Source organism: Natator depressus, chromosome 2, assembly GCF_965152275.1.
Source record: "Natator depressus isolate rNatDep1 chromosome 2, rNatDep2.hap1, whole genome shotgun sequence".
Classification (NCBI taxonomy): domain Eukaryota; kingdom Metazoa; phylum Chordata; order Testudines; family Cheloniidae; genus Natator; species Natator depressus.
In genome coordinates, this window is record NC_134235.1 from 99,385,195 (window position 1) to 99,406,752 (window position 21,558).

The window sequence follows — 21,558 nt, forward strand, 5'->3', positions numbered from 1 at the left end:
GTTGTGGTTTGGGGGGGGCCAATGGCTGTAGAGATAGAATTTACTGACATTTGAATTGCTGTACCTCCATAAATAGAGGAATACTGTTTGCTTTGTAATGCTTAATTACTCAACATGTTTTGAGCTTTATTATCTGAAATCATGATTGTATGATATTATGCAGTGCTAGAAAATGAGAATGAGAATACTCTACTTTCTTGAAAATATAACATACTTTATTTGTAAACAGCTCTTAAAACACTAAACCGCTCACACAGTCTTGTGCAAGCCAGCTGCCCTTACAAAACCACACACCCAAAAAGAAAGGTCAGGAAAGAGTTAATACCCAATCCGATGCCCCTGGTCCCAGGTTCTCCTTTCTCTTCTTTACACATTTACCCCTCACTTTGCAATGGGGATAGGGCTGGAAGTTTCCATCCAAGAGGAGTGGACAAAAGGAAGGGAAGCTGCACAGTATTTAGCTGCCCTGCCCAGCTGCTCAAGAGTCCTGAATTCATGGGCCGCCCCGATATGGAGTTGTCCAAGCTACTGCTGGGTGGAGGGTATGTTGCTGGGGCATCATGCTATGGGGAGGCAGCAGGAGCCAGTGTTCTTGCAGCCATTGTAGATAGGACTTGCTGAAACAGTTCTCTCCGCAGAGCTCTGTCCTCCTCTAGCCACTGTTCCTGTTCCAGGAACTGCTTTGCAAGTACCAGCTGCCTTGATGAAACCCTGTTCTCCACCTGGATGGCAAGCCTCAGCCTTGCCTCCTGCCTGTCAGCATGCCATTATTCCAGTCTTTCATCCTTCTTCTTCTGGTACTGGACCTGCTGGTCTGCCCTCTCAAGAGCATCAGCCATAACTTCATCATGGGAACACTTCCTTTTGGAATGGTCCGTGAGTCCATGTTGGGCCAAGGATCAAGTTCCTGAACTTAGAACAGCAGGCAGTATAGGCTGAGGGTCCTGAAACAGGACAAGAAACAGAGGGTTATTTTCAAAGTAGCTCTGTGGAAGAGCACAGAATTAATTACTGTGGAATCTCAAGCACATAAACTGTAACAGTTCTAAAGTGATCCTACACTGTGAAAGGGATGCTTCAGTCCTCTGTCTCTGAACATAGCCTTGTTAATCGTAGTTACAGAAGTGCAGAGGCAATGGTAAGTTTAAAATTAACACCTTTATTCTGTTTCATAAAAATGTATAACTAATTGCCTTATGAAGGAGGGGAGTGTGTATAGCACCCTCACTGCAAATGGTTTTTTACTCTCTTTTCAGGCCTTTCATATTTTAGAAGACATAACAGTTCTTGGGGTGCCTTAGTGGCAGAGAGAGATGTGATTTCAAGCTGCTGGATGGAAACCTGCAGTGTATGCAGCAGAAGAATTCAAATGAATAGTGACTGAACAGCACACTTGTGAGTAGAGTGGACTAGTTAGCTGTACAGATGGCTTGGAAAATATGCTCTTCCCCACAGTGTGACTATCTGAGTTCCTGCTTCAGGAAAAGTTTGCAGCTATCAGCAGTCAGGACTGAGTCAGAATGCATGAGGGAATTAACATGATGCTGTGTTAGCTCACACATGGTTTACCTTGTTATTGATGAATGCAAAACTTTCTGAAATCTGCAGCTTTACTCCACCTCTGCATGGATTACCTCTGCAATGGACTAGATTTGGAAATAGAATACTGTTACACACACATACACACACACTCTTCACTGTTTACAGGTAGCTGCATATATCCAGGAGAAGTGATTGCAGAATGGCAAATTTCTAATTAGTGAAAGGAAAACAAGAATGACTGTAGCAAACGTACTTTACAGCTGTGTATGAAAGTTTGAAATTCCAAGTTGCCGTTTTGAACTACCCCTGGTGGAAGGTTGGGGAGACGGAGAGGGAAGGGATGCCTAGGCTCTGTGATATAATCCACCATTAGTGGCCAAATGCTGGTAGCTGGGGCTTACCATTTTTGCATTGCCTCTTAAAGCAGAAATCCCTTCCATTACTGTAATAATAAACTTTTTATTTGAATCATGCACTTACCAGTTCTGGGGCAGCTTCTGTCCCCACTGGGTTCTCTGCAGACTCAGCAGCTGGCTATTCCTCATTGTGGGACGTGGATCAAACAACTCTTCTGAGTAGGGACCGAGAATTTGCTGTTGATCCTGATCCACAGCCTGCTCTGGGATTGGTTTCATTAAAAGAGTCTTTTCATGATTCTGGCTGGGATCTCATCAGTCCCATGGCCTCTGGCTTCTATCACTCCCCATTCTTGATTCAGGGCCATCCCAGATCACCAGGTCATCATGAAGCAAGATTAGCTCTGTGCTGGGGCAGTGCCTAGGACCCAATCAAGGTCATCATAAAATAGGCATGCTGCTCTGAGTTACCTGAGGTATGATTCTTATCCCTTGTCTTCCTGTATTCACTCCTGCACTGATCACTTGTCCGGAAAATCTGCAGAGCTGCCAGATTTTTAGCTATCTGCTGGTAAGCGTGGTCATTCCTGGTGCTTTTGCTGAAGTCCACAGTTTTACTGGCCTCACACCACATATTCACCAAAATTTAGCTGTGCTCGCATGACCAAGAAGCAGCACTGTTTTTAATAGAGTGCATTGTAGATTGTTGGCATAGAGAGAACTAAGGAAGTTGCCCCCAAGGAATTGTGGATACTTTCGGATGACTCCCGGGAGCTAAGTCAAGCCGAGGCCTCATCTACACTGCAAAGCAATAAGGCTCAGACCCTAAGTCCTGGCTTGACTTGAGCTCAGACCCAACAGGGTCCTGGGACCTGGGTCTGAACCATGGGTTAGTGCAATTGCAGTGTAGATGCAAGGGGGCGTTGCCTTGAGCCCAGGCACAAGTCCAGGCTTACACTGCAATATAGAAATACCATTAGTGCACCTTCATGCTGCTCCAGCCCTTTTATCCAATCTAAAGGGGCTAGAGCAGGTGTCAGGATTTCATCTTTGTATGCCATCCCAAAAGTTTATTGGCGCTTTACTTTGGTAATTGCTAATGTCATACTAAAGAGTCCAATAAGTCTTTCTGTGTCACATTCTTACCTTTTGCATTATGTGTGACAAAAGATGGTCCTGCAATCTTCAGCAGAGTACTAAAACAAACAAAATATCTAATTTTTCCTTTCCTTGTTGCTTTTTGAAGTGAAGCACCTGGATATAAGCAGGTGGCATTCACACCCACCTCCTCACAGTGTGCACACTGATAACACTTCAACCTCCCTGGACACTTGATTACAGACCTAAAAGTGCCAACTCTTCAACAAAAAAACTTCAAAAACAGACTCCAACAAGAAACTGCAGAACTGGAATTAATCTGCAAACTGGACACCATCAAATTAGGCTTGAATAAAGACTGAGAGTGGATGGGTCATTACACAAACTAAAAACTATTTCCCCATGCTAATTCCCGCCAACTTCTGTTACTCACACCTTCTTGTCAACTGTTTGAAATAGGCCATCCTGATTATCACTACAAAAGTTTTTTTTCTCCTGCTGATAATAACTCACCTTAATTGATTTGTCTTGTTAGCGTTGGTAAGGGAACCCCCATCTTTTCATGTTCTCTGTGTGTGTGTATATATATATATATACACACACACACACATATATATATATATACACACATATATATCTTCCGACTGTATTTTCCACTCCATGCATCTGATGAAGTGGGTTTTAGCCCACGAAAGCTTATGCCCAAATAAATTTGTTAGTCTCTAAGGTGCCACAAGTACTCCTCGTTCTTTTTGCTGATACAGACTAACACGGCTACCACTCTGAAACCTAAGACTGAATATCGTTCATACTCATGCTATCCCTGGGGCTTGCCTTTATAATTAACATAAATAAAACAACAAACAAATCTAACACAAACGTTTCCTCTTAGCTTGGCTGTTACTTTTTAGCCATGACGTAGCTCTGACAACCAGTTCAGTGCACTCTGAAGTACCTTACTGCAAGTCAGTAAGGTGTGCTAAGAATCACAGATATGAGAGGGGGGAAAAAGTTGTCATTTCTTATTTGGGACTTTTCTTGCATGTGACCTGCAGCTGCACTGCCTGCAGAGGAACCATACATGTTCTCACAAACTCAGAAATACATAGTTATGTGATGTGGACTAACAGTTGTTGAGAACTAAAGGAACAAACTAATATGAAATTGCCTTTACAATGCCAGTCTTTGTTACATAATTCTGTAATAAAACTCTTATCAGCTGCCGGCTCCTCTATTAGGCACTGTGGCCTCCTGTCAAGGTTGAATCCCCACTCTGTCACTCCAGGTGCACAAGGTGGGGGCCCACAAGGATTCTAAAAATTAATACTTGCCATTCCAGGCTTGTATTAAACTCCCAAGGTTACAGCTTTTCTCTGACCTTGGCTTGGTAAACGCTGCCACCACCCAAAGACAAAAAACTCCCAACAACCTTGTACCCAGGAAGGAGCACTTGGGAATTCCTCCCTCTGGGGTACCCTCAAGCCCTTTCACCTTCCCCTCCGGGGAAGAGCTGAGAGAGAAAACAAAGGAAATTAGTGGTTGCCACCAACTAATCAAACAGCATATGCACAAACCTCTTAGGACACCAAAAATCCAATCCTGTTCTTAAAAAAGGTAAATTTTATCAAAAACAAAAAGAAAGAAAATACATCTGGAACTTAGGCTTTTGCTAGATTTTAAAAGAGCAATTCCAAAAATCAAGGACCCAAAATAGCTTTCTTGGGGGGATCAGCTTAAAGGTTACAAGCAAACAAAAGCATCTAGGGTTAGCACAGAGGAGTCCACAAGCCAATAAGAAATAAAAGAAATAACCCAAATCATGTCTTTTTCGACATTCTCTAATTTTACTTACATATCTGAGGCTCCAGATAAGTAGGTTCGAGGTATGAATTGATACTCTATAATCATACCTGGCTTAAAGCTGGTTACAGCATTACTGATCCGTGTCCCTGCAGCCCAGAGAACAACAGACAAAGGGAAAGTTTCTTTCCCAATTTTAAAAAGTTCTACCTTCCCATTGGCTCTTTTGGTCAGGTGCTCACTCCTTTTCTTTTACCTGAGGGCTTGTTAACCCTTTACAGGTAAAGCAAGCAGAGAACAGACCAAGAGGGATTTTACAGCTAACTGGCTGGCTGGGTGTCTATCAAAGGGAGCTACTTCCCACCCCCTCCCCCTTCATGTATCACACCTCCTCTCCCACATTCCATGCTCTATCCACCACAGTCAGCTCCCTACCGATGATATCCAAGTCTGTTCAAATAATGATGGGAAGGGAGCATCTTTCTGGTATTTTATTATTACTTTCTTAGGGGTGGATGCTGCAACCCTGGATGCTTATAGTGAGCAATACTTATCTATGTAATCCTGTCGTCTTTCAGAATGTGAGCCTTAACCATAGACTTTTAGCTATTTCTTACTTCCTTCTCGGATCACAAGTATGCAGAATAGCCTTGTCATGCCAGTGGCCCAAGTACATCATTATTTTCTGTAATTACAGGGTATTATCATTATTACTTTTATATTTTGGATCACAGGTTCAGAAGAGGAAATGTGTTTGCCAAAGGTCCATTTTTGGTTTTAGCAAACTGACATGAACCTCTCGGTCCTTGCTTGTTGTCTCGCAGTTATAAGTGTACAAAATAAAACTGGTTTCATTCAAACAGGAACCTTTCTGAACTTCAAGGAGCGTAAACCAGCTCTGACAAAGACTTGACAAATGCGTTTCAAACAGAACTTGAAAGGGTAACAGCTCTAGAAGAGGCTCTGTGGTAGCCTCTTTCCAGTACTGTCACTTTTCACAATTTTATGATGATTCTCACTACATCTGTTGTTTTTCTTGAAACCCCAGCACCTGGAGTCATGTGATTACATAGGACTACTGTGTTTCTTTTGGATTATATAAATTAGGGGCACTGTGTTTCTTTCTTTCTGGCCTCTTTTTAGTGGACTGTATTTACTGAGTCATTCTTATGCATACAGACCTATTCAAGCTAAGTGAATCATTTTTTCCATGACTACTAGAAAAAATTATATATGAATTATGCATAATGTTTTTATCAATAAAATACACAACGTTATTCAATCATGATGTTCAAACCCAATATGTATGGACTCTTTATTTTGGAGCAGGCAGTTTAGTGACAGATCTAGAAGAGGGACTTGCTAATGGCCTCTTTTAACTATACCTCTTGGTTTTATTTACTAAATTTAAAAGATTCTTACCATTATCTTGGTATTGCTGGTCTCCCAGTATGCTGAAATGGCACTAGCATATGCTTTTAGTTATGAGAGGCAGGGATGTGTTAATTTTAGAACCAGAAAAAAATGTAGCTTGATGGAACTGAACAGAAGTAAAAAGGTGAGAAGTTTAGAAACCTTTTTTTCTCTTTTTTATTCAGTTTCACCCTTTTCTTAATATAAAACTTTCATGTTTGAACACACAAAAGCATCTATCAATGCAGATTTACTACATCTACCCCGTTCACTAAATCTAATGAATAAGATTACTGCATGATGTTATTGTACCACATTTGTTGTAAGATTTGGATATCAGAAGTCAGTTAAGAATATGGTGAGCGCTCTAATTTCCTTCCTATTGAGGGCTGGTTATGCTGCCTTAAGAGTTTGTATGGTAATTTTCTGTGTGAATTAATAATAATCTTTAAAAATGTAAATAAAATCTCATCATGGAAGCGTACGAGAATATCCTATAATGTGCTGATCACAGATTCCTCAGAATGCATCATTCTTTTTAGCACCTTTGCAAACAGCGATTCAGTAAGGACTCTTATGTTGATTATCGACATGAACATAGTCTTCAAGGGTTGCTTGATATCATCTCTGTGATAAAAGTCCTCGTTTAACCTGTCATGGCCTCTAGAGGCTTAACTTAGTTCTGAAAATAAAGACCAAGTCAGTTAAGAATATTTGAGTAAACAAATACCTAAAAGGAGAAAAAGTGAACCTATTTATTCAGAGACAGTTTATGAACCCTTTCCTCTCTCACTGTGTTGCTGCACATAGCACTGATGTTCTTTTCTCAGACTGGAGAGCTGATTTTTTTGCCAAGGGGAGGGAGTACTTATAAAGTAGGAATACTCAGATATATTTCTCATCTTATAATTTAGGTGGTGTGACTAGATTTATGGTTGATAGACTGCCCACATGAGGGAAAGGACTAAAATTAAAGGCATGAATTATTCAGCAGACGAGACGGTGTACCTGTCAGTATAATTTTGAATATGCTGCTTTTATGACCTGGTCTTGCTCCTATCAGTGTCAACAGCAAAACTCTCATTGACTTCCAGGTGTGTAGAGTGGGTGTCGTTCTTTTACTGTATAAACCGTAAGCTCTTTAGGGTATGGACCATGTCTTTCTATCTAGTTTAAGACCAGGTGCAACAAGTGAATGTAACAACCAGTAGGAGGGTCATGAAAAAGGAGGATCAGATTAACAATAACAGGAAATAAATACAGATTATGCATTTACTTTTTGCATACGTTCATAATTCTATATACTATAAAATCTTTGTTTTAAATATCAGCAATCTTCACTGTTTTTCTGCTTGGCCATTATCAGTTGATCTCCTGCAGACATAATTGTAGGAGTAGTTCTTAAGAAGAACTGAAGGACAGGTTAGTAACTTTATGGAGTGGTTCAGGACGAGCATGCCATACATAAACATGGAAAGAAGCACACACACATGCTTGTGGGTGAAGCAGAGTGTTGCCATTCAGGTTGGCATCATTGGTGGGGTATGTGTTGAGGGGTGATAGAGCAGATAACTAGGGAGGAACAGAGTTGTGAAAGGCTTTAAAGATGTAGTAAAGAAGCTCAAACATGACACATTGTAGTTTGGACAAGGAAAAGCTACTAAGGACATTTAAAGAGGAGTGACTTGGCCATTGCAATGCACAGAAGCATTCAGTAGGACTTCAGAGTTTTAAAGCTGAATGTTGTAGTAGCTACAATAATTCTGCACAGTCTTCATACAAGAATGGTGAAAGACAATATTCTTGATTTCCATACTAACTCTAATACTGTTCAGCATTATATAGTACCTATGTCAGAGTCCTGTATTTTGGGAGATCCTAAATAAAATAAATAAATAAATAAATAAATAAAAGAACCAACATCACGACAGCATCTGATCACTCACAATCACTGTCCTCACAACATCCCTGTGAGGTAGAGAAGTACAATTATCCCATTTTACAGATGAGAAACTGAAGCACAGAAAGACTAAATGACTGCCTAAACTCTCACAGGCAGTCTGTGAGAGAGCAGGGAATTGAACACAGGTCTCCTAGGTCAAAAGCCAGTAGTCTAACCACTGACACAGCCTTCTTCTATCTACTTATCATATACACAATTTTGCTCATTGAAAGACAAGTACCCACGGGCTCCATACACTCTTCCATAGTAGGGACAGAATCCTTCTGCTAATGTCTTCTAAGATAAATTCTAGTGGCAAATAGCCAGGGATTTAATTTTGCATCTATCCCAAGACCCAACTGGGAGGTAGGGGGAGAGAAATAGTTTAAATTGAATTAATCTAACCCTAACTGTTCCTGCACTTCTATCCTGTGATATTCATTCTTGGACATGTGGATATCATACACAATATTACACTGTACTATGGCTCATAAAAAGTTCTTACCACAAGTATTCTTTATTGTAACTAGTATAGCAGAACTGAAAATCCAAAATTAAGTTATGAATTTTTAGCTTCAACAGGATAAAAATCCACAAGAGTCAAAACCTGAGACCAGATTTTTTTTTTATTTCATCCACCAGAAGTACCCCAAATCTATAATTTTAACAGTGCTGAAAATCATTTGAGGAGGAAGTCAATAGACATTCATGCCTTGGAAGCTGGGGCTTCAGAAGTGGAAATGCCTGACACTGAAGATTTTGTCCAGTTTAATTCACTTGGATTATCAAATTCTAAAGGATGTAATTCCTCTTCAACAGCCTCTTCTCAACAGGGTATCTCCCTTCACTATATTGGTGAGGTGACTCCCTTTGTTACTGTCATGCTGGTATGGGTCACCCCTGAGAAGGCCAAATTCAGGGCAGACTGTAAGAAACAATCCAAAACTGGTGGCTTATTCTAGAATTAGATTTCACCAAGCCAGTAACAAAAGTGAGCTGCTGGATCACCACTGGTTAACAAGAAGCCCAAACATAGTCCCCTTAGGCATCCCAGTCCCTGGTTTACCACCCAGACAACCAGATTTCTGTGATAAATAATTATTAAAAACAGAAATCACATATAAAGTTCTTCCAATCACAAAGGCTCAAACATACCCCAGGTTAAAATATATTTCAGATTTTACCCCCAAATCACACTGATAACCAATCCTTTAATAACTAAAACATAAAACCTTTATTAAAATAAAAAAGGAAGAGTTATTAAGAGGTTAAAATGAATCATATACATTACAGTTAATTTCAGAGTTTGTAGATCTGGATAATAGCAGTGATGTTAAATCTGCTAGCTTGCAATAAGTCTCTCTGGATCACCCAAAAAAGATTAGAGTCCAAAGAACATCTTAGATGTAGAGTCTTTTAGAGGCCTTCCATGAATTATCCAGAACAATCCAAGTAGTTACTTGGAGATCTCCATTTAATGGCTTAAACTTTCCCTGTTTAAAAGTTCAGCAGACTAGAGATTACAGGATCATACCCAACGCCTCTCTTTTATAGTTGAAACAAGCTACCAAGTTTCTTGAGCACAACATGTGTTCAAAGATTCCTCTTTATTGAGCCCACAAGGACCCACCCATCCTTTTAAGTTAACATAACATTTCCTATGCATACACAGGTAATTCCTCTACACTGATTTACATAAGGCAATTGCTGGTCACTTGTTATAATAGGGATAGATAAGCTGAAGACAATATAAGTAATATCATTAGTTCATGCAATGTTTATACATCTTTGATCTTAAGGTTGACTGAACAGAGCCGCATATATAATGTAAAGACAATTAAGACATAAAAAGGATTTAGCATCTAAAAGCTAATTTGATGACATTGGTAAACTTCAAACAAGACATAGGTACACAGACAAACACATTTAGCATCTACTCTTGATTCCTATTACTACAAATGAATAGGATAGTGATTGCTGGTCTACTTAACATTTCTTTGATACCCACACACAAGTGAATTGTCCTGATTACAACTGCAGTGCCACTTGTTAAGCCTCTAAGGATCATGTACAGGTTAGCTGGTTTGCCAGCACCACAGTTATAAGATTCCCATGGCAATTCAGCAGGGGTTATAAGCATTTTAAGGTGTAGCCTGTTTCTTTTGTACTTTAATCAGCTCCAGCCATATAGAATCTTGGATTGCAACTACATCGAGGGACAACAGATGATGCTGTTTGATACCTTTCCTCAGCCAGTTATATCAGATTGTCCAATAGTTAGGGCACTAAGTTGGAACACAGGAGAATGGGGTTCAATTCCTTGCTCCATTACAGACTTCCTGTGTCACCTTGGGCAAGTCGCTTAATCTCTCTGTACCTCAGTTCCCTACCTATGAAATGAGGATAATAACACTTCCCTATCTCACAGGGGGTTGTGAGGATAAAATACATTAAAGATTGTGAGGTACTAAGATATTACTGTAATGAGGCCATATGAGTATCTAATATGGACTAGGGCTCAGATTCATTTGGCAAGGCAAAGAGAGAGGAAGAGATGAGGGTAGTTATGGCTCCATAATTCTCAGGGCAGATTGACCTCACCCTAAACCCTGGTGGAGGTGATTTTAATGCACACTAGCTGGGTATAGCTGAAGGGTACTGTCCTGCAGCTTTGCTTCCCCACCTGTACAAGAGCGGGAGCTGGGGGTGGGGATGGGGTTCACTAAATCAGATTAGCATCAGCTGAGCATTTCCCTGTGACAAGGGAATTTTCAGGTGGGAAAATGTGGCTTCTTTGCAGCTCCTTTGAATCCCTCATACACACATAAGAATCTATATATACAGCAGATCTGTTTAATGAAAACTCAGGTAGTACTTCTCTCATGTGTCCTCTGGCTTGATCAAGATTTTTACTTCTTATTTGATCTGTTATAGCATATGCCTGTAACCGTCCCAACTATGACTACCACTGCCTTTAAAAAAAGAAAATCTTTTTGACAATTAGGCAGAAAAGTTCACAAGCATCTATCTCAGCTAATGAAGGCTAAACATCCTGACAATGTGGGGGCTGGGAAAGTTGCAACTGAGAGGGGGGAAAAAAGTGGACAGACTATCACAGGCAGCTCCAGAGATCTACATTTCTAAGAACATCTGCTTGCATCCAGCATAGAAGTAGGTGGTTGGAGGTGATGGAATGAAAATAGAACAGAAGACAACACCCAGAGGGAGTCCAAGATAATAGCGTAAGATAATAAGATAATAGCACTGCAAGATTCTATTTTTTCCCTCTAAACACTATTTTACTAGTTATCAGGTGTTCCTAATTATTATTCATTTCACTAACTTCTTACAACTTGTTCAACTAGCTCTCCAGATAATTAAATGTATTGCCACATACTTCACTGACTCTCTCTGCTAGATGTTTTCCATTCTTAGTACACTTCTTCAAATATATCTTAGGTACTGTATTCTGTTTGGTCTCTGTCCCTTTCAGTTTTAAGTCTGTTATTTCCATTAGTCTAGTTGCTTATTTATCTCCTCTCTTACTTGGCAAGTCCTTCTACAAGGCAAATGTTATATACTTCTCAGATGTCATATTTTGCATATACAGTCACTGCTTTCAGTAGTGTGAATTAAAACTGTTTGCAGTTTGGCACTTGCCTTCACAAATGATAGCCATGTTTTCTGACGTGCTAGTTCTGCTGCTGGTGGAGGAAGCAGACAAGGAGTTGATTAGACTACAGCCATTCCAAGTTGACTCTAGTTAAATAAATATACATGCAACAACAATACCTGAAAAGCAGTTTCTGATATTAAAGCTCCTTATTTCTGAGATAGAATTGAAGGAATTAATGGATGGGGTTGAAACTTCTTAACCAGATTATTTTCATTCTTATTCACAGAGGCAGAAATGATAGTGTACCTACAGTAAGGTTGCCTATCATTTCCTGTTATGAGACCCTGTCTTCAGTTGCTTATAATTTTTGCCAAATTTTAACTGTTTGGTCTGAAATGTTTCATGGGTAGGTGTCTGCCAGAAACTTTTTTTTTAAGTTTCAGGGAAAAATGCTTCAGTGGTACTGAAGAATGAAATTAGGGAGTAATACATTGTTTAGTCTATGTTTTTAAAAAAATTCATACAACTGTTTCACGGAAAAGCGCTAGTGCCTCCATGCTTTGGAGCAGGGATTTGAAATTTAGCGCGTGTGTGTGTGTCACACTACTCATGGAGGGATGTGCCTTTTAATGTCCCCCCAGAAAATCCACCCACACTTAGCCAAATTATGAGTCTCTGGAAACCACAATTCACACATGCTCAGTAGACACCTGTTAGAGTTTTGCAGCTAAATTCTCTGAAGATTCTGTCCATAATGAGCATGCTTCAAGTTGGAGCTGTACAGGACTTTTCTTACAGCTGCTCATTCCAGCTTCTAGGAGTGAAAAGGGACAGAAGGGGGAAACATTGGCTATGCCCCCCAAGTCTGTTTGAATGTAGGGGGGATGATGAGAGTGGGGGGGTGCAATACAGACTGCAGGGAAGAATAGGGACAGAGTGGGGGGCGGGGCAAAGAGCCAGGCTCTAGGGAAGAAGTAGAGGCAAAAGGGGCCCCAGACAAGCAAGCAGATGATAGGGGCAGAAAGAGGTAGTCAGAAAGGACCGCGGCAGAAGAGTTTATAATCCCTAAAGAATACTCGCCTACAAAACCCAGAATTTAACCCAGGATTAGAGTCTGAATGTTCTTCTGCTGTCTAGCAAATAGCTATGAAACACACTAGCAAAGTGTGCATCTCCATTCATCTCTACTGGCTAGTCCTTGCAGAAGGTAATAATCTATTACTGCTGCCAGTTACTCCATTCGCATATGCAGTAGAGCAGTGGTTCCCAAATATTAACAGCCCACGAACCCCTTTCACTAAACTGTGAAATCTCATGAACCCCCTCCTAAAAATGAATATTTCCAGGGATTTAAGTTTAAATTTCCTCTGCACTCCATGGGGCTCCTGCTGCTGGACCCCGTTGACCGCTCCGGTCAACTGAGCTCCACTGAGCTTGGGCTGCAGGTCCCGCTGACCGCCGGAGCTCGGGCTGCCAGCCCCACGTGAAGTGCTGGGGTTCTGGTGGCCGGCTCCCCTGCTGATGGGGGCAGGGCTCGGGCTGCCCTGCCCTGCTCTCCCTGGGGCTCAGGCTGTCTGCCCTGCAACCAGGTCCCACCTGCTGCCGCCAATGCCCAGTGTCCTCTGGCTGCCATTAGTGACATTTTTCTGGCAAACCCCCTGTAACGTTCTGCAAACCCCCAGGGATTCACAAACCCCAGTTTGGGAACCACTGTAGTAGAGTTATGTGCTGTGGATCTAAAGGGCCCAACCATATTGATGACCCATGTGGAGGGTCACTGTGGGTATGTCTACATTCTGTGCTTAATTAGTAATGAACGTGGTGCTAGGGTTCAAGCAAATTTTTTACATTCATAACTAATGCAGCAGCCAGATGGGGCTATGAACTGCCTAGTCTAGAGGTGCCGTGGCAAAAATTAGGCACTGCCTACACTGCAGCGTAAGTCCAGGGTTCAAAGTCAGGCTTGAGCCCAATCCCCCTTCTATCTACACACAAATCAAAACTAACCGAGGGTCCAAGCCTGAGTCAAGAGGGGATCCAGGCTTCAAGCCCTGTTACTTTGCAGTGTAGATGCAGCCCCACTGGACTCATGCTCTGAGAGCCCTCCATAGGCTGACTTTCTTTCTCCTCTGCATAGTCAAGTTTGGCGGACTGTCAGCTTTTCACACACTGCATCATGAACAAAGGGCTAGAGCAGCCACATTTTTGGGAGGGTGCTAAGAAGTCTGGGATATGGGTGGTTGGATTTGGGATTGCATAATGCAGCATAGATGCTGGCCCAGGTTGGGCCCCAGGGTTCAACAATTCCTAATCTGGGATTACAAATAAGTGTAGACACTCAAATCCTAGGTTAACAAACCCAGGGTCTCCTAACTCAAATTCTAGTAAGCGTGGGCTTACGTTGCAGTGTAGATGTACTCAGTAGTTCCATACAAAATAATCTGTTTTTTTCTGTTTGTTTGTTTTCAAATAACCTTTTAAAAAATCTAGGAAATTATATTTAGGAAAAAAAACTGTTGCAGAGTCAAGCCCTCAAAAGTTAGGAAATATGGACATAAAGATTGTCTGCAGTGTGGCATAGTTGGAAATTAAGATCACATCTTTTGCGTTAACCACAAGAACATCCTTCTTCTTTACAAAATATAAGAGTACTTTATTTGTGTTACAGACAAACTAGGAAAAAATTCTTAATCATACAGTTCAAGTAATTCCAATCCAAATTCCTATAACCCTTAAAATTGTTATTGTACAGGAGATACCATTGACTAGGATCTAAACAAGAGTTTAAAGAAAGAATTGGGATGGTCTGATAGCACAGGAGTTAAAGTTAGGAGACATGCATGAATTCTAACTCTGGGTTTTCCACAAACTTCTGTATGACTTTTGAAAAGTCCTCTGTGCATCTGTTTTCTATCATTAAAACAGCTTTCCTTATGGGGCTATTGTGAAGTTTAATCAATGTGAGTAAAATGCTTTGAAACTCTCAGACAAAGAACATTAAAGAAGTGAAGTATTATTATGAGTTTTTCATATGACTGGATGTTGGTATAGTTAGGAAATTTTGAGGTTGTACCACTTGTAGCTGTACAATTTATGCAATGTATCATTAAGAAAATGTCGTCTAAAGATGTTAATTTCCTTGACTCTCCAGTTAAGTCTACAACTATGTAATTGTTTACAGAGCTTTTCACCTGCACATCACCAGCTGAATTCTAAGCCAGGTCAGAAGAAGCTGAATATAACCAAAACTACAGTTGATATGAGCAAAGTTCACTCCTCAGTGTCTCTATTTGGTGTTATGCAGCCCAACACTCACACTTTTCCTTCTGACTCCACGCTTTATGCTCACCTGCTACTCAGTTAAGCTAATTAAGATGCACACTTGCAGTGTCTTTAACCTCAGACCAAGATAATCAACCCACTGGATAGAACAACAGTTTACTATATGAAAGCTTGTTGGAGGCTTCTGTGAAACGAGCTTAGTGTCTCAATGTGACAGGTAAAGTTATTATTATTTTGGACAGGGGGAAAAAAGCGGAATTAGCAATGGATAGTGAGTTGAATATAATTTTTTACTTTTTAAATGATGATGAATTTAAAAATGGTGAATATTTGTCTTGTTATAACCTTGCTTCCTTTTCTGTTGGGGTTGTATTTTCTGCAAATGCCAACTAAGGACTATACCCTTCCCAACTCACTCGGTCAATGTGTCTATTTATGTCACTAGAGGGGGAACCTGGTGCCTTGAAGTAAGCAATCAGATAATTTAATGTTTGTAGCTTACACTTTAACAAAATAATACAAATTCCTTCCTTTTTGAGGAGAAAAGAAATCCTACAACATCTGAAATATTGCAGGTCCTACATGTAGGCTTAGAACAATTAAATATTTATCAGTAAATGTTAGTAAACATTGATTTCATTGTACACACACTCACAGACTGACAAAAATATTTCCATCAATAATAACTGAAATTTACAGATGGGTAAATAACAAAAATGATGTTTGAGAACTTATTAGAGTTTGATGTAAGGATATACATACTTTGTAAATTTTGACACGTGATGTTGACAATCTGTATTTTAGTGGCTATAAAGATTTAACTTTTTGAATGTCAACATCTTTTTATTTAATAAAAATTAAATGTCATTTAATAATTGTCTGACCCCCGACTCCCATAATTTCCTGCAACCATGAAAATTCAAATTGGTAAAAAATAGAAACGCATGCTTTAAAATAAGCAATGATTTTTATCCTTTAAAATTATAAAAAAAGAAAATGGATTTCTAATAAGTTTTCTTACATGGTTTGGCAAAAACTTAGTACCTCTAAACACAGACATTAATGCGCCAAACAAACTATGTGAACAAAGTTTTGGTTCATAAAATATGGAGACCCCCCACCCCCAACTATAGGTTAACAGATTAAGGGTCCTATATGGCAATCACTTAAGTACATATTTAATTTTACTCATTTTTGGAGTTTCACAGAGAGCAAAGCGACTATTAACATGCATCAAATAAAGAACATACATATTTGCAGGACTAGTGCCTCAGAGTGAGAGCAAGATCCTCATCACATAATATTCTGTAGTTTAGGGGAAGGTACACCAAGCTAAAGTCAAGCACCCAGGGGCTGTAATCCAGCTCTTCTCTTGACTATACCTTATATTTCTGTGCACTTCATGAACCTTATTCCCTTGGTGAGGTAAATTTTTCCTTTGAGCATTCTGTAATTGATCAATGGGGTACCACAAAGCTTATTGGGTGGAAATTTTGGATGAGACCTTAAAAAACAAGGTTCTGCTATGTGTGGATATTAATGATCAGTGGCACGTCTTGCCTTGATATTACTGGCCAAAATTTTTCCTTCCACTATTTTGCAGTATGCTGTGTGCTAATGGACTGTTCTACTCCATCTCCAACTTGTCTGCATTTCAGTTGTATCGTATGTATATAGCAATTAAATTGCTTTCATGTGAAAAACAGCACAGAAGTGTAAAACTTTATTTAATATACCATACTACTTGGTGCAAAATTCAAGGTGAAGAAACTATGTTCAATTGTACAATTTCAGGTTTGTTAGATTTTAAAAGAAAATTAATGATGTCTGACTTTTCTAAAAAGGAGAAAATGTTTCCTACTTTTTTAAAGAAACACTTCTAAAAAAGTCATTTTTAGAATTCTTACAGTGATCTCCACTACATCACTTTATGTTGTGGGTGTAATAGTCTCAGTCACAGTATATCTCCCCAACATTTAGGAAAATGATTTCTGTAATTTAAAATAATAACTCAACTACCTATCTAAATAATACTGTGCATTAAGAGCTTTCTGCTTAAATTTTGAAGATAATGAGCTCATCCACCTACCTGATGCTAGCAAGTATCTTCCACTCCTCCACGGTAGAATAATGCAGCAATAATCCAGTTCCCCTCCAACTTTCATGCAGAGTGCACTGAGAATAGAGGATTGTGATCCTGCTCCTATTGAAGTCTATGAAGGAAAAAACAACACTCCTATAGACTTCAGTGGTATAGGCTCAGGCCTACAGTCTGCAACCTTTAACAAGTTTCTGTTGCTAATGCAACCACATAGAGTTCATTAATATATTTAAAAGCAAATTTTCTTTTAAACCATTCTGTGCTTACGGCCTGTGTTATGATAGATAGTTTCCTAGTAAGGGGTGTTTACAGTATGATAAGTATGCCTAGATATAGGGTAATGTCATGGGGCATATCTACATGGAAGCTAGGAGGTGTAATTCGCACTCAGGTAAATGTATATGTCAGGGGTGGCTAAACTTCCTGAGCCTCCGAGACATATACGACAACCTTCAGAAGTTCAAGAGCCAGGGTGCACCTGCTGGGGCTCCCGGCTTCAGCCCTGCGGTGGGGTGGTGGGGCTAGGAGCTTCTGCCCTGGGCTGCAGGGGGTCTCGGGCTTCAGCCCCATGGGAGGTGCCGACTGGGGCTTGGGACTTCAGCCCCACTCCTGCTGAAGCCCTGAGCCCCAGCAAGTGTGCCCCATGGGGTTGAAGCCCCGCGATCCCCCCTCCCTGATGAACAGAAGAAGCCCCTTGCCCAACCACCCTGCTGCAGGCAGAAGCCCCGAGCTGCCCCCGACCAGTCTGGCAGGCCGAGAATAGGGGTGCACGGGGGGCTCTGAGAGCCGCACTTTAACTGTCAAAGAGCTATATGCAGCTCACAAGCCACGGGTTGGCCACCCCCTGGTATATATGCTAACTCTGCTTGAGCTACTGCCTCAAAATAGCAGTATGGGTGTAGCAACATGAGCGGCTATCTGAGCTGCCATTTGAGTATTATCCCTCCTGACCCCCTGGCTACGTACTTGGGTGGGTAGCCCAAGACACTACCCTTGCCACCACAGCCTCACTACTATTTTTTGGAGCTAACTTGAGCAGAGTTAGTGCATGTACATCTACCTCAGCTGGGAATTACATCTACCAGCTGCTGTGTAGACATACTCATTGAGAACTCTATTTTCAGGAAGTGCCCAATGAGAGAAGACTGTGCATACGTAGAGGAAGTAATAAAGCCTAAATGTGGCAGTGTCTTAGCTCTTTCTCTTTCTTATGTGTTAATATTCTGCGCTTGAGCCTGAGACATTTGAAAACAACCAAAAGAGAAGTGCAGTTGTTTTCAAAAGGGATCCATGGCAATGTGGCAAGATATGATATAGGCTAATAGCTTCAGGGTAATGAACATATGCAGTTGTCACCTCTTGTGTTTTTCTCAGTCCAGTTAGCAGATACTTGTTGTAAACAGCTGCCATATCACTGGCTAATGTATGTGGTTTACTGCTGCAGATACTGGCAACATTAGCACAGTTCTAGCCTACAGCCACCAGAGGCCACTGCTGCTCTTTGCCTTTCTTATGTGTAGCGTGGGCAGTGGCAAGGAATCAACCCAGAGGCATCCAATGCAAGGGTAGCAACAACTCAAACCCTTTCCCCTCATTTACCAAGCTGGGGTGGGCTAAACACCAAATGTGATCTATTGGCAGAGCAGGGGAAGAAAAGGAACTAAGTGTACTCTTTGCAAACTCAGCTTGCTGGAAAGAAGCCCCAATTACATTCAGACAAATCTGATTTCATTCTTTGAGATTACAAATTTTGTTGATAAAGGCAACAGTCTAGGTGTAATATAATTAGAGTTCTGTAAGGTGCTTGACTTAGTACTACATGACATTCTGGTTAAAAATAGGCTTCATTGTTATTTTATGGAGCTATATTAAATAGATTAAGAACTGGCTAATGGACAGATCTCAAAAAGTCATGGTCAATGAGGAACCATCACTGAATGGGAGTGGGGATCCGCAGGGACTGGTAGTTGACCTGACACTATTCAACATTTCATCAAAGATATGGAAGTAAATACAAAATCACTGCTGTTAAAATTGGTATCTGACACAAAGATTGGTGAAATGGTAAATAATCATGACGACACATCAGTCATACAGAGCAAGCTGGGTTGCTCGATAAACTGCATACATTCAAATAATTTGAATTTTAATACAGCCAAATGTAGGAACAAGGAATGCAGACCATCCCTACAGAATGGGTGACTATCCTGGAAAGCAGTGACTCTGAAAAAGATGTAGGGGATGCAGTAGATAGCAACTCAACATGAGTAGAGCACTGCTCTACTCTGTGGATATCTGCTTTATATCCGCATCCGTGGACCATGTTTGCGTATTGGATGCAGACACAAATTTTGTATCCATGCAGGGTTCTATGAGCTCCTCGTGCGATGGAATGGCAAAAAGGGCTAATGAAGTCCTTGGATGTATGAAGATTAGTAAGGAGGTGGATTTACCACTCTATATGGAATTGGTGCGACTGATACTGAATACTGCGTACACTTCTGTTCACAGTTTAAAAAGGATGTTAAAAATTGGAGATGGTGCAGAAAAGAGCCTGAGATTATTTGAAGGCTAGAGAAAATGCCATACAGTAAGACTTAAGGAAGTCAAGCTATTTATCAAAAAGAAGACTGAGAAGCGACTTGATTACAATATACCCCTTTAGTTTGGGTACTAACGGGCTCTTTAATCTAATGGAGAAAGGCATAACAAGAACCAAAGGTTAGAAGATGAACAAATTCAAATTAGAAATAAGGGAGACATATTTAATAGTGAGGGTGATTAACTATTGAAACCCACTACCAAGAGACATGGGGGGTCACCAGCAAGACCTTTCTGGAAGGTATGCTTTAGTCAAATGTAAGCTCAATGGTGGGGTAACTGGATGAAATTCTGTGGCTTGGATTAGACAGAAGATCAGACAATATGATCTAATGGTCCTCTCTGATCTCAAGGGCTATGAAAGCTCCCCATGCTTGCTGGATTCCATATGTGGGCAGCGGTGTACGATTCAGGGCAGTATTGTGAGACAGGGAGGTACTGGGGAGAATGTTTTCAGAATAGAACTGGCATGGGAGTAGTGTTGCCAACCCTCCAGGATTGTCCAGGAGTCCCAGGAATTAAAGATTAATCTTTTAATTAAAGATTGTCATGTGATGAAACTTCCAGGAATATGTCCAACGAAAACTGGCAACCCTATGTGGTGAGGATTTTAGAGGCAGAAAAGGGAGCATGTCCCTCTCACCGCTGAGGCACAGGCAGACTCCAGTGTTTGTGAGTACATTTTATACCCCTCTCCCCTCAGATGTTCAAAGTGCACTGCAGCTGCATGTGTGTGTTTCAGGGGCAACTTCTCACTGAATTTGAAGATCAGAAGACTATAGCCAAAAACCTCAGGGATGCCAGCCCACTTGATTTCTGGGTGAGTTTCACACTGTATGATTTTTCTTAAAACCCCAACTCCTTCAGACAAGGGATTAGGGGGAGACTGTGTTCATTTTTTAAAAAAATATTAAATTTCTAATTGTCAGAGCTGTGGAGAAAAGCTGGAGCATGTGCACCCCTTAAAGGCTCTCAGACCCCAGATGGCAAAGAAAAAGAGTCCAGCACCCAACATTGCTGGATAAAATCATGGTGTTTTTAAGCCACTTGTGATGGGGAGGGGACCAGGGCCTGACTCAGGCTGGTGTGAGGCAATACTTGTGACCTGATCGTAGGGTTGCCAACCCCCAAGGATTTTGTCCTGGAGTCTCCAGGAATTCAAGATTCTTTAATTAAAGATTATATCCTGTGAGGAAACTCCAGCAACAGGTCCGACCCAGGCTGGCTACCCTAGTGTCATGATTTCCAGAGCCTGCCTGGAAGGGTAACGTGTGTGTATGCCACTCCCTGGCTCCACTCCCATTCTGCAGGCACGCGGCCCGCAGGTTCTCCATCCCTACCCCGCCGCCCAGCAGCTGCCGCTGTGCGATTAGAACTCCGCTCCACTCTCAGAATTCCACAGTACCCGGATGTCACAGAGGCAAAGCCATCCGTCACCGTGCACCTCTCCCTCCCACTCGCGAGTGCACGCGCATAACCCCCTGCCATTATCCTGGGTAGGGCGCATGCGCTGCCGCCTTTCACTAGAATCACTTTTCTTTCCCTCGCGACCTGAGACCTTTTGCGTTCGCGCGGGTAAAGCGCAAGCGCCTTTGCCGCGCGCATTTCCCTTCCGCCCCACGCTCGCGGTTCACGCGCGTGCGCGTTTCACTTGTCTGGCGCATCTCCATGCAGTTCCTCAATCTCTGTGTATAGGGCCGGTCCATTCTTTCCTCGCCTGCCCCACCCTTCAACCGCCTCTTCCTCCGCCACCGCCGTTGCAGTGTGGGGGGGTGAGTGCGCGCGCACGCGCGTGTGGGGGGAGGGG

At 41.4% G+C, this 21,558-nt stretch overlaps 1 long non-coding RNA gene across 2 annotated transcripts; it reads right to left on the bottom strand.

Annotated features, from left to right (window-relative positions):
• Nucleotides 1-280: 280 nt before the first annotated feature.
• LOC141982539 (uncharacterized) lies at nucleotides 281-21,493 on the bottom strand. Of its 2 annotated transcripts, XR_012638114.1 has the most exons (5): nucleotides 21,310-21,493; nucleotides 17,139-17,262; nucleotides 2,023-2,319; nucleotides 1,570-1,646; nucleotides 281-944 (listed from the first exon to the last, which is right to left on the bottom strand). It is a non-coding gene; the product is annotated as an uncharacterized LOC141982539 (long non-coding RNA). The 2 variants fall into 2 exon arrangements; XR_012638113.1 differs by having other exon boundaries at nucleotides 1,570-2,319.
• Between the last annotated feature and the right edge of the window lie 65 nt (nucleotides 21,494-21,558).